General features: G+C 38.8%; 1 long non-coding RNA gene and 1 pseudogene across 6 annotated transcripts in view; both read left to right on the forward strand.

The window, feature by feature from the left end:
* LOC145511584 (uncharacterized) overlaps positions 1-16,185 on the forward strand; it is a 98,892-nt gene that overhangs the window by 25,751 nt on the left and 56,956 nt on the right. The gene's annotated exons all lie outside the window — the stretch shown is intronic.
* Positions 13,942-14,060, forward strand: LOC145511871 (5S ribosomal RNA; annotated as a pseudogene).

Consider the following 16,185-nt stretch of genomic DNA (forward strand, 5'->3'; position numbering starts at 1 on the left):
CTCAGTTGTGTCCAACTCTTTGAGACCCCATGGACTGTACAGTCTATGGAATTCTTTAGGCCAGAATACTGGAGTGGATAGCCTTTCCCTTCTCTAGGAGATCTTCCCAACCCAGGGATTGAACCCAGGTCTCCCACATTGCAAGCAGATTCTTAACCAACTGAGCCACAAGGGAAGCCCAAGAACACTGGAGTAGGTAGCCTATCCATTCTCCAGCAGATCTTCCCAACCCAGGAATTGAACTGAGGTCTCCTACATTGCAGGTGGATTCTTTACCAACTGAGCTATGACAGAAACGATAGTATCCAAATTCTATATTTTTGAAACACGAAGACAAGAGTACTGTCATTTTGGAAAAGGATGAGGGAACGGCCTTGGGCAAGTGGGTTTGACAAACCCAGTAACACAAAGAACCTAAAAATATGGACCTCTGAGACAATAACCAGTTACCCACAAGAAAATGGTTAGCTCTCTTTCTGTTGCAATGATGTACTGATGTACATAGTTTCCAACGAAGAAAAGTGGGACTATGAATCTTCCAGCTAGCAGAATCACCCAATTCCCAGTTCCCTGAAAGATGCAGATAAAGGCTTTATGCACATTCCTATTTTTACAGGAAGCAGTCCCACACCAGATAAAATCTGCTGACACCAAGCGTGTAGACACCAGACAGGTTGAAACCAGAAGACTAATGATGCTCATAACTTCACCTTGATGCCAACCAATCTGAGATGAGCACAAACTGATCAGGCATTCTATGGTCCCCTTCCTCACACTGCCTTTAAAACTCTTTCCCTGAAATTCTACCAGAGTTGGTACCCTTTTTCTCCTTCTCCCTTGTGCACAAGCTATCTCTTTTAATAAAAGAAGTTTTGCTTTCCTGAGAGTCTTGTGGGAGTGATATTTATTTCTATTATGCTGTACAAAATTTGGAGAAGTTCTGGTGATATTTTCTTCATTTGGGATCTCTCATAGGTGAGCACACTGAATCTTCACTAAAATGCTTGAGAGTATATTTTTCATGAGCATAATCTTTTTCTGAAATTGCAAACAAATATGAGCCAGTAAATAATCCTCCTGCAATGCAGGACACACAAGACAGGAGGGTTCAATCCTGGACCAGGGAGATTCCCTGGAGTAGGAAATGGCACCCTACTCCAGTATTCTTGCCTGGGAAATCCCATGGACAGAGGAGCCTGGCAGGCTACAGCCCATAGGGTCACAAAGAACTGGACACAGCTGAGCATGTTTTGGATGGATAGATAAATGGATGTTTTGGATGGATGGATGGGAAGTATACTTGAGACCATGAGATATAATTAACATGGAGTTGTCTGACAACACATCATTTATTAATTAATCAGGAATACAATAAGTGCTTACTTTCATTATTTTTCCACTGGTTCTCAGGCTCTTCTTCATCCTCGCATGCACTCAGTCTGTCTTCATATGAGCTTGCTGGGGATCTAGTTAAGTCAACCTTTTGTAGGAGTAGTCTTATAACAATACCTACATACCTGTATCATCAAATCCCATTCAGTATCATGTGACTTTAGTTAGAGGAATTGAAGAGCCTTTTGATGAAAATGAAAAAGGACAGTGAAAAAGCTGGCTTGAAACTCAAGATTCAAAAATCAAAGATCATGGCATCTGGTCCCATCACTTCATGGCAAATAGATGGGGAAACTATGGAAACAATGACAGACTTATTTTCTTGGGCTCCAAAATCACTGCAGATGGTGACTGCAGCCATGAAATTAAAAGATGCTTGCTCCTTGGAAGAAAAGCTATGACCAACCTAGACAGCATATTAAAAAGCAGAGACATTACTTTGCCAACAAAGGTCCATCTAGTCAAGGCTATTGTTTTTCCAGTAGTCATCTATGGATGTGAGAGTTGGACCATAAAGAAAGCTGAGCACCAAAGAACTGATGCTTTTGAACTGTGGTGTTGGAGAAGACTCTTGAGAGTCCCTTGAACTGCAAGGAGATCCAAACAGTCAATCCTAACGGAAATCAGACCTGAATATTCATTGGAAGGACTGATGCTGAAGCTCCAATTTTGAAGCAAGATTGAAGGCTGGAGGAGAAAGGGGTGAGAGAGGATGAGATGGTTGGATGGCATCACTGACTCAATGGACATGAGCTTGAGTAAGCTCCGGGAGTTGGTGATGGACAGGGAAGCCTGGCGTGCTTTATTCCATGGGGTTGCAAAGAGTCGGACATGACTAAACGACTGAACAACAGCAGCCTTTAATAAGATATGTATCTGGAGAAAACAATAATTTGAAAAGATACATGTGCCCCAGTGAACTGACCTTAGTTCTGAGTGTAAACCTATGAAAATATATAAATTAATATAATATATAAATTTATAGACTTTAAGTTATATGTAAATGGTCTTATATATAAATATGCAAATAAATATAATGTGTAAACTTATATGTCCTGTATATCCTATCCTGAGTGATTTCAAATGGTGTGAGGCAGGAAAGCCCCCTTGGCCTTTGCCTATCTCTTCATAATGGCTCTTTGTAAGTCTGTGCTTTTTTACTTCTAACGAAGTAAGATCTTGTGTAAGATCTGCTTTAAGCAATGTCTTAGATCAGGTGGAGAGAAGTAAGCAGCTTGGCTGGGGAGAAAATATCACATTTTATAAATAAGAAATTAAAAAAATACATCATGGAAAACAGATCTCAGAAGTATGCTTGCTAACATGTACCTTTAAAAAGGAAGGGCAAACCTAAGATATCAAATTTTAGTTAAAAATATTTAAACACTATGCACTAAAGCTATCCAAATAAGGAATAGTTGTTTCATTTTAATCATAATCTTAAAAATGCATATAAGATTTTTAAATGTATTTAACTTTTTCAAATGAAACACGTGAGGACAAAAGGATATAATCACTTCTACAAAACAGTGGAAACAGAAACTCCTAGATGGACTTTCAATAACTACAAGGAACATTTTGTGTTACAACTGTTAAAAAGTGGTGGTGGCGGTGGTTTAGTTGCTAAGTCGTGTCTGACTCTGGTGACCCATGCACTGTAGCCTGCCAGACTCCTCACTCCATGGTATTTTCCAGGCAAGAATATTGGAGTGAGCTGCCATTTCCTTCTCCAGTTAAAAAGTTAATATACATAACTCATCATGTGCACTGATTGGCCAGTTGTTAAATTCCGGTTGTATTCATGATAATCAGTTATTTAAATATTTTAGTCTATGTCTAGTAGAACTTTTTTGTTTGTTTTGAGGTGGTGTGTAGGAAGAGGATATAAAAAATGTGTGGCATACGAGTAGCTTATAAAATCAAAATTGTCTTTCTAGTGTTGGTTGGGTTGATGCATACTAGCATCTTTTCTCCTGAAGCTTGTCTATTAATGGAAGATTCAATGATATATTGATTTTCAAAGGTAAATTTGGGAGCATTTTATAAAAACAGCAACAAAAGCAAAGAACTTTTGTTTGAGAACAAACAGAATTACCAAATAATTTGAATTCAGTGTGATTGCTTTGTTTTGACGGAGATGTTTCACAGAAGCTCCCTTGTGGTGGTTTGATTTCACTAAGTTGATAATCACTTGGTGTCCCAGTGAGACTAGTTATTAAAAAGAGGTCATGTTAAATGCATAGAAGATGAACAAAGATTTAAATCACTGTCTCAGAACTTAAAAAAAAAAAAGTCTTTAAAGCAGACTTGTTTTCTTTACTTAAGAACTTCCTGGAATTAAGAGTCCTGCCAGGTAAACCCAGACTGTGCCAAGGGACTGTGGTCTGGACCATGCCAAGGGACTTGTTAGAGTGTTACAATGTAACAATTAAAAAGTTATAGTTAAATAGAGGAAATTGCAAACACTTCTCTCTGTAGCTTGGATCCCAGGAGAAGAGCTTGTTTAAACATCCCTTGGGTTTCTAATTCAGCTCTCCCTGCACTCTAGATATTAATGAAGTCTCAGGTTCACTTAAGGGAAACTTGGCAACAGTGAAATCAAGAGAAACTTTGAGAAAAAGTTTCAGGTTTCTCTGGGATCAGAAATATTCTTTGTGCACAATGAATGGATCATTTGCCTATCATTAAGCACATTATGTCTGTGTTTACAGGTGCATTGGGAGTTGTAGGATAACAGTGTACTCTTTAATTTGCAGTAGCAGAACAGCAGAAGGAATTGTTGGTGCCTGTGGGCTTGTTTAACTCCGATGCTCCTGCTTCATGAAGCTTTTCTATTTGCTAGAATAAACTAATCATTCCAAGTACATACTCTTTTCCCTGACATGCCACTTATTTCATATCTTGAAGACATAACTCCAGACTTGTAACTTAGCTTTATTTTAATATTTTTACTATGTCACAACATTTATGGTAAAACTGTCATTGAGTTAAAATTATAAGTGGATATTTTATTGGGTGTGGAGACACATGCTGTTCAACTCTCTTACTTTACAAGAGTTCTTCAATTGTTTAAATTTTACACAAAAGTTTCACTTATTCATAAAGCTCAAGAACTGAGGCTAGAATATTCAAAAGCAAAAAATTATGAATGGTATCAATATGGTAAAACATTTAGTCATCAGCAAAAAATACAAAAATTATTGGATAGACTGGATTGGCTTATTTTAGTCAAAGCACTTCAATTTCAGCCTTCTTATAAAAAATAAAAGTATTATTATCATGGAGAAATTCTAGGATAAAGAAAGCTCTATGAGCTTTCTCACCCTCCTGCTACTTTGATGATAATGCTCCAGTGCAAAACTATTTTTATTATTTTCTACTTAGTGTTCTAGCTTACCAAATACTTAACCACATCTTTTAAATTGAAACTTGCTATAGGCTTCCCACATTCTCTGTACCCCCATGTTTTTATTGTACTGATTCAAAGGGAGTGTTTCAATCCTATAAATGTTTAAGATAATAATATAATTATCATTACTATATCATTATGCAAAAGATGTTAATGCTTCAAATATTTAATTATCATTTGGAAAATCATAAAATTTTCAAGCACACTACATGGTGTGTTCTTTGTGTATCTTATTAAAGATTGTAAAAATCCATAGCTGTGGTTGTCATCCATTACCCATATGCTTGCCTCATTCTCTCCACATTGTTAACAGCTTTCCATATTTCTTATCATGTTTTGTTTGTTTTATATGGGCAAATATCTCATTATTATCTTCTAATAAGCTAAACTGCTCTTTGTCTAATATTGATTATAGAATGTCTTTTTTTAAATTAGTTTATTTATCTATTTTTTAACTTTACAATATTGTATTTGTTTTGCCATACATTGACATGAATCCACCATGGGTGTACATGTGTTCCCCTTCCAGAACCCCCCCCCACCTCCCTCCCCATCCCATACCTCTGGGTCATCCCGGTGCACCAGCCCTGAGCACCCTGTATCATGCATCGAACCTGGACTGGCGATTTGTTTCACATATGATAATTTATTTGCTTCAGTGCCATTCTCCCATATCCTCCCGCCCTCCTCCTCTTCCATAGAGTCCATAATACTGTTCTATTTATCTGTGTCTCTTTTGATGTCTCACATACAGGATTATCTTTACCGATTAACTACATACCATATATATGTGTTAGTATACTGTATTGGTGTTTTTCTTTCTGGCTTACTTCACTCTGTATAATAGGCTCCAGTTTCATCCACCTCATTAGAACTGATTCGAATGTATTCTTTTTAATGGCTGAGTAATGTTCCATTGTGTATATGTACCATAGCTTCCTTATCCATTTGTCTGCTGTTGGGCATCTAGGCTGCTTCCGTGTCCTGGCTATTATCAACAGTGCTGCGATGAACACTGGGGTACATGTGTCTCTTTCAATACTGGTTTCCTCAGTGTGTATGCCCAGCAGTGGGATTGCTGGGTCATATGGCAATTCTGTTTCCAGTTTTTTGAGGAATCTCCACACTGTTCTCCATTGTGGCTGTACTAGTTTGCATTCCCAGCAACAGTGTAAGAGGATTCCCTTTTCTCCACACCCTCTCCAGCATTTATTGCTTGTAGTCTTTTGGATAGTAGCCATTCTGACATGCGTGAAATGGTACCTTATTGTGGTTTTGATTTGCATTTTTCTGATAATGAGTGATGTTGAGCATCTTTTCATGTGTGTGTTAGCCATCTGTATGTCTTCTTTGGAGAAGTGTCTGTTTAGTTCTTTGGCCCACTTTTTGATTGGGTCGTTTATTTTTCTGGAATTGAGCTGTAGGAGTTGCTTGTATATTTTTGAGATTAATTGTTTGTCCATTGCTTTGTTTGCTATTATTTTCTCCCATTCTGAAGGCTGTCTTTTCACCTTGCTTATAGTTCCCTTTGTTGAGCAAAAGCTTTTAGTTTTAATTATTCAACATCCATTTATGATAAAAACTCTCCAAAAAGCAGGAATAGAAGGAACATGCTGCTCCTGCTGCTGCCAAGTTGCTTCAGTCGTGTCCAACTGTGCGACACCATAGACGGTGGCCCACCAGGCTCCGCCGTCCCTGGGATTCTCCAGGCAAGAATACTGGAGTGGGTTGCCATTTCCTACCTCAACATAATAAAAGCTATATATGACAAACCCACAGCAAACATTATCCTAAATGGTGAAAAACTGAAAGCATTTCCCCTAAAGTCAGGAACAAGAGAAGGGTGCCCACTCTCACCACTACCATTCAACATAGGTTTGGAAGTTTTGGCCACAGCAATCAGAGCAGAAAAAGAAATAAAAGGAATCCAGATTGGAAAAGAAGAAGTAAAACTCTCACTGTTTGCAGATGACATGATCCTCTACATAGGAAATCCTAAAGACTCCACCAGAAAATTACTAGAGTTAATCAATGAATATAGTAAAGTTGCAGGATATAAAATTAACACACAAAAATCCCTTGCATTCCTATACACTAACAATGAGAAAACAGAATTTAAGGAAACAATTCCATTCACCATCGCAATGAAAAGAATAAAATACTTAGGAATATATCTACCTAAAAAAAGAAAAGACCTGTATATAGAAAACTATAAAACACTGGTGAAAGAAATCAAAGAGGACACAAATAGATGGAGAAATATACCGTATTCATGGATCAGAAGAATCAATATAGTGAAAATTAGTATACTACCCAAAGCAATCTACAGATTCAATGCAATCCCTATCAAGCTACCAACGGTATTTTTCAGAAAACTAGAACAAATAATTTCGCAATTTGTATGGAAATACAAAAAACCTCGAATAGCCAAAGCAATCTTGAGAAAGAAGAACAGAACTGGAGGAATCAACTTGCCTGACTTCAGGCTCTACTACAAAGCCACATCATCAAGACAGTATGGTATTGGCACAAGGACAGAAATATAGATCAATGGAACAAAATAAAAAGCCCAGAGATTAATCCACGAACCTATGGACACCTTATCTTTGACAAAGGAGGCAAGAATATACAATGGAGAAAAGACAATCTCTTAACAAGTGGTGCTGGTAAAACTGGTCAACCACTTGAAAAAGAATGAAACTAGAACACTTTCTAACACCATACACAAAAATAAACTCAAAATGGATTAAAGATCTAAACGTAAGACCAGAAACTATAAAACTCCTAGAGGAAAACATAGGCAAAACACTTTCCGACATAAACCACAGCAGGATCCTCTATGACCCACCTCTCAGAATATTGGAAATAAAAGCAAAAATAAACAAATAGAATGTCTTTTATATGTTTTTTTTTAATTGAGTAAATTTATTTTATTTCCGATATTTCTGGTTTTGTTTATTTTATATCCACTTATCTTCCTTTCTCCCTTCCTGATTTGTTTAATAATTTCTTTCTCTTTTAAAATAAAAGTTATGCTTCTTTTCATTAAATTTAAAGTGGATGTTTTAAGTGTATGAGTGGCGAGACTGTACTTATCCAAAATATATCAATAAATTTCAACTATAACAAGCTCCTACTATATTAGTTCCTACTAATATATTAGTTTTTCTTAATGTTAGGTTTAACAATATGGAGGTTCTCTCTCTCTCCTTTTGTAACATGAACACACTTATGCACACACACATCTGTCTAGCAGCTAGGTAACTTTCGGCAAGTAGCCATCTGGGATTCCAACTGGAAACTGCTTCCTGTGATTAATTATTGTACTTTTGCACCCCATTCAGGTATTGTGGATACAACAGGTCCAGAGCCAGGGGCATTTTGCCTCAGCTTTTTTAGCAGCAATACTGAGCCTTTCTCCTCAAATTCCCAACCACAAGTTTAATGGGAATATCAAAACTTCCCATTAAAAGGGTAAGCGCAGTCAGCAGCTTGACTACTTTGGATTAGCCCTTTAAAGAGGCCAGAAATCCATGTCCTCTGGCTTCACATCAAAGGCCTTATTACAGTCCATCATTTCTTGCATGAACTCTTTATCTTCTTTATCCCTGGGAAACTACTACTCTCTGTAGTGACAGAGCCTGTGATTAAGCCCCACTCACTCTGCACAATGCCACTTGTTTCAGATCTTCAGATATATTCTGAACTTCCTGTCAGAGGAAAGTTTTGTTTGAATGTGTAAACATACATATATCTGATATACATATAGTATGTCTTTGGTATATGTCTGGAACAGTTGTTTAACATCCTTATGCAAGTTGATCCAAATGTATTCACTTTTTTTTTTCTGTCTCATCTGCAGTAATATATCTGCTGTTATTTATTTATTTATCTGCTTGTTTTAGATTCCACCAGCATGGTATTAAATGTATCATTATTTTGATAGGAATAAATTAATATTTTATTGCTATTTAAGTTTCTAAGGATTAATTATGGAATAAATCATCCCTTCATATATTTTTATACATCGGACTACCCATTGTTTGAATGTTATAATTAACTGCTGATTTCTGGTCTACTCTAATAGAAGAATTATTGAGTGTTTTTCCCTTTTAGGTGACTCTCAGAACAGAATTCATGGGCCATTTGCTTATTAGAAGCATGTGTGGGTTTGCAAATGTATTGGGAGTGGGATGACAATAATGTACTTGTTAATATGATGCAGTAGAATAACAAAATGAGGTCTCCTTGGTGGTTTTGTGCTATTTTTGACACTTCTAAAAGTAAAATTATTTTAATTCATATGATAAAATATATTGCATATACAAGGGAATACATTCTGTTAACATTTATACATTTAAAATTAAAGAAAGTAACCTGTGGTCACCTCACATATAGGAAATGTACATCAGCAATGAGTTCGAACTCCTGGTGGTTGCCTCCTATCTTCCTCAGAGAGCTACAGCATCCTCAATTTTGTTTTAGTCAATTTCTTTTCTTTACAATTTTATCATAAATATTTGTGTCTTCAAATGTGTGTTTCTCTTTTGAGCTTTACATTCAGAGAATCATACTGAAAGTGTTGTTTGTCTTTTTTTAACTCAAAATTGGCCTTCTAGATTTATTCATGCAAGTGCTGATGGTTGTAAACCACTTACAAAAGAACTGGTATGTAGCAATACACTTTTAAAACATAACTTTTTCTGTTTTTTTTTCCCTCCAATTTTGTGCTATTGAGAATAACATTTCCATGAGTTCAATTTTGAACTAGTCAGTTGTTCCATGTCTGGTTCTAACTGTTGCTTCTTGACCTGCATACAGGTTTCTCAGGAAACAAGTAAAGTGGTCTGGTACTCCCATCTCTTTAAGAATTTTCCACAGTTAGTTGTGATCCACACATTCAAAGGCTTCAGCGTAGTCAGTGAAACAGAAGTAGATATGCTCTGGGTCTCCCTTGGTTTCTCCATGATCCAAAGGATGTTGGCAATTTGATCTCTAGTTCCACTGCCTCTTCAAAACCCAGCTTGCCCACCTGGAAGTTCTCGGTTCACATACTACTGAAGACTAGCATGGGATTTTGAGCATAATCTTGCTATGTGAAATGAGCTCAATTGTATGGTAATTTGAACATTCTTTGGCATCACCCTCCTTTGAAATTGGAATGAAAACTGACCTTTTCCAGTCCTGTGGCCACTGCTGAGTTTTCCAAATTGCAGATACACAGATACACACACACTACATGTTTGATAATATTTGTTATCTTTGATGCTGTGAAATTTATTGAGATTCATTTCATGGTAAAATATACGATGCATTTTAAAATTGTTTCATATGTGCTTGTAAAGAAACTCCACTCTCTTTCTGGAGAGGGCTATATGTGAAGTGAAGTGAAGTGAAGTTACAGCCGCTCAGTCATGTCCATCTCTTTGCGATGCCCTGGACATCCGTGAAATTCTCTAGTTCAGAATACTAGAGTGGGTAGCCTTTCCCTTCTCCCGGGGATCTTCCCAACCCAGGGACCAAACCCAGGTCTCCTGCTTTGCAGGCAAATTCTTTCCAACTGAGCTATCCAGGGAGCCCAGAGAGGGCTATATATAAGAGTATATATACTATACTAGTTCAATGTTTTTATGTTCAAGCTTATTCAATTATTTATATGTTTGACATTTCTGCAACTGGTGTATTGCTGGCTCATTTATTTTGTTACATTTATGTGATTTGTTAATCATTTACCTCTTTTTATTTTTCCATTCAGATCAGTTCAGTTCAGTTCAGTCGCTCAGTCGTGTCTGACTCTTTGCGACCCCATGAACCGCAGCACGCCAGGCCTCCCTGTCCATAACCACCTGCCGGAGTCTACCCAAACCCATGTCCATTGAGTCGGTGATGCTGTCCAACCATCTCATCCTCTGTCGTCCCCTCCTCCTCTTGCCCTCAATCTTTCCCAGCATCAGGATCTTTTCCAATGAGTCAGCTCTTCACATCAGGTGGCCAAAGTATTGGAGTTTCAGCTTCAACATCAGTCTTTCCAATGAACACCCAGGACTGATCTCCTTTAGGATGGACCGGTTGGATCTCCTTGTAGTCCAAGGGACTCTCAAGAGTCTTCTCCAACACCACAGTTCAAAAGTGTCAATTCTTTGGTGCTCAGCTTTCTTCACAGTCCAACTCTCACATCCATAGATGACTATTGGAAAAACCATAGCTTTGACTAGATGGACCTTTGTCGGCAAAGTAATGTCTCTGCTTTTTAATATGCTATCTAGATTGGTCATAAATTTTCTTCCAAGGAGCAAGTGTCTTTTAATTTCACGGCTTCAGTCACCATCCGCAGTGATTCTGGAGCCCCAGAAGATAAAATCTGTCACTGTTTCCATTGTTTCTGCATCTATTTGCCATGAAGTGATGGGACCAGATGCCATGATCTTAGTTTTCTGAATGTTGTCTTAATCCAACTTTTTCACTCTACTCTTTCACTTTCATCAAGAGGCTCTTAGTTCTTCTTTGCTTTCTGTCATAAGGGTGGTGTCATCTGCATATCTGAGGTTATTGATATTTCTCCTGGCAATCTTGATTCCAGCTTATGCTTCATCCAGCCCAGCATTTTTGCATGATTTACTCTGCATAGAAGTTAAATAAGCAGGGTGATAATATACAGCCTTGACGTACTCCTTTCCTGATTTGGAACCAGTCTATTGTGCCATGTCCAGTTGTAACTGTTGCTTCTTGACCAGCATACAGATTTCTCAGGAGGCAGGTCAGGTGGTCTAGTATCCCCATCTCTTTCAGAATTTTCCACAGTTTGTTGTGATCCACATAGTCAAAGGCTTTGGCATAGTCAATAAACAGAAGTAGATGTTTTTTCTGGAACTCTCTTGCTTTTTTGATGATCCAGCTGATGTTGGCAATTTGATCTCTGGTTCCTCTGCCTTTTCTAAATCCAGCTTGAACATCTGGAAGTTCATGATTTATGTCCTATTGAAGTCTGTCTTCAAGAATTTTGAGCATTACTTTGCTAGAGTGTGAGATGAGTGCAAGTGTGCGGTAGTTTGAGCATTCTTTGGCACATCCATTCTTTAGGATTAGAAGAAAACTGACCTTTTCCAGTAAAGATTTAGCATGTATATATAAAAATAGAAGTCGTATATCAGTTCAGTTCAGTCCCTCAGTCGTGTCTGACTCTGTGACCCTATGGACTGCAGCATACCAGCCTTCCATGTCCATCACCAATTCCTGGAGCTTGCTCAAACTCATATCCATCGAGTCGGTGATGCCATCCAACCATCTCATCCTCTGTCATCCCCTTCTCCTCCAGCCTTCAATCTTTCCCAGCATCAGGGAAAGGATATCCCACTCTAGATATTATTGAGAATATTTGGGATTCACTAGAAGATATCAAAGTATTATTATTCACAGGACACTGGAATTTGATTTCAATCCTCATGGATGACTTTGAAGGGCTCAAAATTTCAGTGGAGGAAGTAACTGCAGGTGTCGTCAAAATAAGAAGAAAACTAGAAATAAGAGTGGAGCCCAAATGTGACTGAATTGCTGTAATATTATGTTAAAATTTAAACAAATGAAGAATTGTTTATTATGGATGAGCAAAGACAGTGGACTGTCTTTGAGATGGACTCTACTCCTGGTGAAGATGCTGTAAAGAACTGTTGAAATGACAGCAAAGCATACACATATTACATCAGCTTAGCTAATATAGTAGTGGCAGGGTCTGAGAGGATCAACTCTAGTTGAAAGAAATTCTTTTGCGAGCAAAATGTTATTAAAGAACATTGCATGCTACAGAAAAATCAATAATGACACGAAGAGTCAAATGATTCAGCAAACTTTATTCTTGTTTTATTTTAAGAAATTGCCACCACCACCCTAACCTTCAGCAACTACCACCCTTATCACTCAGTAGCCATTAACATCAAGGCAAGGTCATCCACCACCAAAAAAAGACTATGATTTGCTGGAGGTTCAGAAGATGATTGCCTGGAAAATCCCATGAACGGAGGAGCCTGGCGGGCTGCAGTCCATGGGGTCACTGAGTCGGACAGACTGAGCGACTCCACTTTCACTTTTCACTTTCATGCCCTGGAGAAGGAAATGGCAACCCACTCCAGTACTCTTGCCTGGAGAATCCCAGGGACGGGGGAGCCTGGTGGGCTGCCGTCTATGGGGTCGCACAGAGTCGGACATGACTGATGTGACTTAGCATAGCATAGCATAGCATAGCAGAAGATGATTAGCATTTTTTAGCAACAAAATGTTTTACATAAGGAAGGTACATTGTTTCTTTTAGACCATACTAATGCATCTGGTCCCATCACTTCATGGGAAAATAGATGGGGAAACAGTGTAATTAGTGTCAGACTTTATTTTTTTGGGCTCCAAAATCACTGCTGATGGTGATTGCAGCCATGAAATTAAAAGACACTTACTCCTTGGAAGGAAGGTTATGACCAACCTCGATAGCATATTTAAAAGCAGAGACATTACTTTGCCAACAAAGGTCCATCTAGTCAAGGCTATGGTTTTTCCAGTGGTCATTTATGGATGTGAGAGTTGGGTGGTGAAGAAAGCTGAGCCCCGAAGAATTGATGCTTTTGAACTGTGGTGTTGGAGAAGACTCTCGAGAGTCCCTTGGACTGCAAGGAGATCCAACCTAAAGGTTCCTTTAGTCCATCCTAAAGGAGATCAGTCCTGGGTGTTCATTGGAAGGACTATGTTGAAGCTGAAACTCCAATACTTTGGCCACCTCATGCGAAGAGTTGACTCATTGGAAAAGACCCTAATGCTGGGAAGGATTGTGGGCAGGAGGAGAAAAGGACGACAGAGGATGAGATGGTTGGATGGCATCACTGACTCAATGGACATGGGTTTGGGTAAACTCCGGGAGTTGGTGATGGACAGGGAGGCCTGGCGTGCTGCGATTCATGGGGTCGCAAAGAGTCGGACGCGACTGAGCGACTGAACTGAACTGAACTGAATGCACATGTAATAGACTATACTGTAGTATAAATGTAACTTTTATTTGCTCTGTGAAATTAAAAAAAAAGTTTGATTTGTTTCATGTGATATTTGTTTCATTGTGGTGGTCTGAAACCAAACACATACCTGTGAGGTATGCCAGTATTGTCTACAGGCACGCCACTCTGAATGTGCCCCATCTTATATGATCTCGGAAACTAAGCAGGATCGGGCCTGGTTAATACTTGGATGGGAGACCACCTGGGAATACTGGGTGCTGTAGGCTTTTTCTGGAGAAGACAATGGCAACCCACTCCAGTACTCTTGCCTGGAAAATCCCATGGAGGGAGGAGCCTGGTAGGCTGCGGTCCATAGGCTCGCGAAGAGTTGGACACGACTGAGCGTCTTCACTTTCACTTTTCACTTTCATGCATTGGAGAAGGAGATGGCAACCCACTCCAGTATTCTTGCCTGGAGAATCCCAGGGACAGGGGAGCCTGATGGGCTGCCATCTACGGGGTCTCACAGAGTCGGACACAACTGAAGCGACTTAGCAGCAGCAGCAGCAGCAGCAGCAGGCTTTTTCATTCTATCCTTGGACTTCCCTTGTGGCTCAGATGGTATAGAGTCCGCCTGCAAAGCAGGAGACCTGGGTTCAATTCCTGGGTGAGGAAGGTCCCCTAGAGAAGGAGATGGCAACCCACTCCTATATTCTTGCCTGTAGAATTCCATGGACAGAGGAGCCTGCAGGCTACAGTCCATGGGGTTGCAAGCATCAGACCAGTACTGAGAATTAATTAAAGGATCATCATCTAAAGTTAGATTTAAGACAGACCTGTAAAGCAACTCTCAAGTTCCATGATACATCATCAGTTATTACAAACAGGAAGAGATATAAGCCTATATTTCTGACAAGAAAGTGTTATCTACTTTATTATCCAGCAGGAGAAAGAAAACTTCACCCAGTGAGAGACCAATCAGAGACTACAGCAGCCCAACCAATGAGAAGCGTCCATACTTTGACCTCCTAGCTTTCTCCAATGGACTAATTGGTTATTATAGAACTTCCCGTTTCTCTTTTTCTCTACTTGTGCTGTGCTAAGTTGCTTCAGTCATGACTGACTCTTTGCTACCCTATGAATGGTAGCCCACCAGGCTCCTCTGTCCATGGGATTCTCCAGGCAAGAATATTGGAGTGGGTTGCCATTTCCTTCTCCAGGGAATTGAACTCATGTCTCTTATGCCTCCTGCATTGGCAGGTGGGTTCTTTACCACTAGCACCACCTAAAAGCTAGTTTTCTTCCGTTGTTCTCTGGATTTGCCTGTGGTCCACCATTGTTGGCATACTCTGAATTGCAATTCCTCCAACTATTCTTGAGTAAACTTGCTTTTGCTGGTAAAATAACTGCTATTATATTGTTAAATTTGACATTTAGAAAGATGTTGACATAATATGTCTATATATAAAAATATTATATTTATTTATAATATTATATTTATTTAATTTATTAATAAATATTTATATATTTATTTACTTTATTAATATAAATAAATATTCATATATATATATTTAGACATGTGGTATATGTCTATATGGGCTTCCCAGGTGGCACTAGTGGTAAAAAGCCTGCCTGCTAATGTAGGAAACATAAGAGGTGCAGGTTCAATCCTGGGTTGGAAAGATCCCCAGGGGGTGGGCATGGCAACCCACCCCAGTATTCTTGCCTGGAGAGACCCATGGACAGAGGAGCCTGGTGGGCTACTGTCAATAGGGTTGTGAAGACAAGGACACAATTGAAGTGACTAACACACACTCTTATGTGTGTATATATATATATACATACACATATATATATGTGTATGTATATATATATGTGTATGTATATGTGTGTGTGTGTATATATATATATATATAGCAAGAGATATGGATATCTGTTTGTGTGAGGCTATATCTATGTTGCTGTTGTTGTTCAGTCACTAAGTCATGATCGACTCTTTGTGACCCCATGTACTGAGGCACGTCAGGCTTCCCTGGCCTTCACTATCTCTGGGAGTTGGCTCAAACTCATGTCCATTACATCACAAATATTGTTAAAGTGAAAAATGTGGAGTTGTGGAGACAATGAGAATTCTAGGAACAAGGTAGGATTAAGAGAAACACTGTAATTACACTGTAATTTACTGTCATTAGTTTGGAAACTTTTCATGAAAGAGAATGTTTCAGGAACCTATATAGAACAATCAGTCAGTACAGTTAAATTATAAGAGAATAAGTGTATTTTTTTTTTTTTTAATTTGGCTGCACCTAGTCTTAGCTGAGGCACACAGGATCTTTGTTGTCAGATGCAGGCTCTTAGTTGTGGCATGAGGGATCCAGTTCCCTGACCAGAGATCAAATCTGGGCCTCCTGC

Source organism: Giraffa tippelskirchi, chromosome 6 (genome assembly GCF_054371585.1).
Source record: "Giraffa tippelskirchi isolate mGirTip1 chromosome 6, T2T-mGirTip1v1.2.pri, whole genome shotgun sequence".
Taxonomy (NCBI): Eukaryota; Metazoa; Chordata; class Mammalia; order Artiodactyla; family Giraffidae; genus Giraffa; species Giraffa tippelskirchi.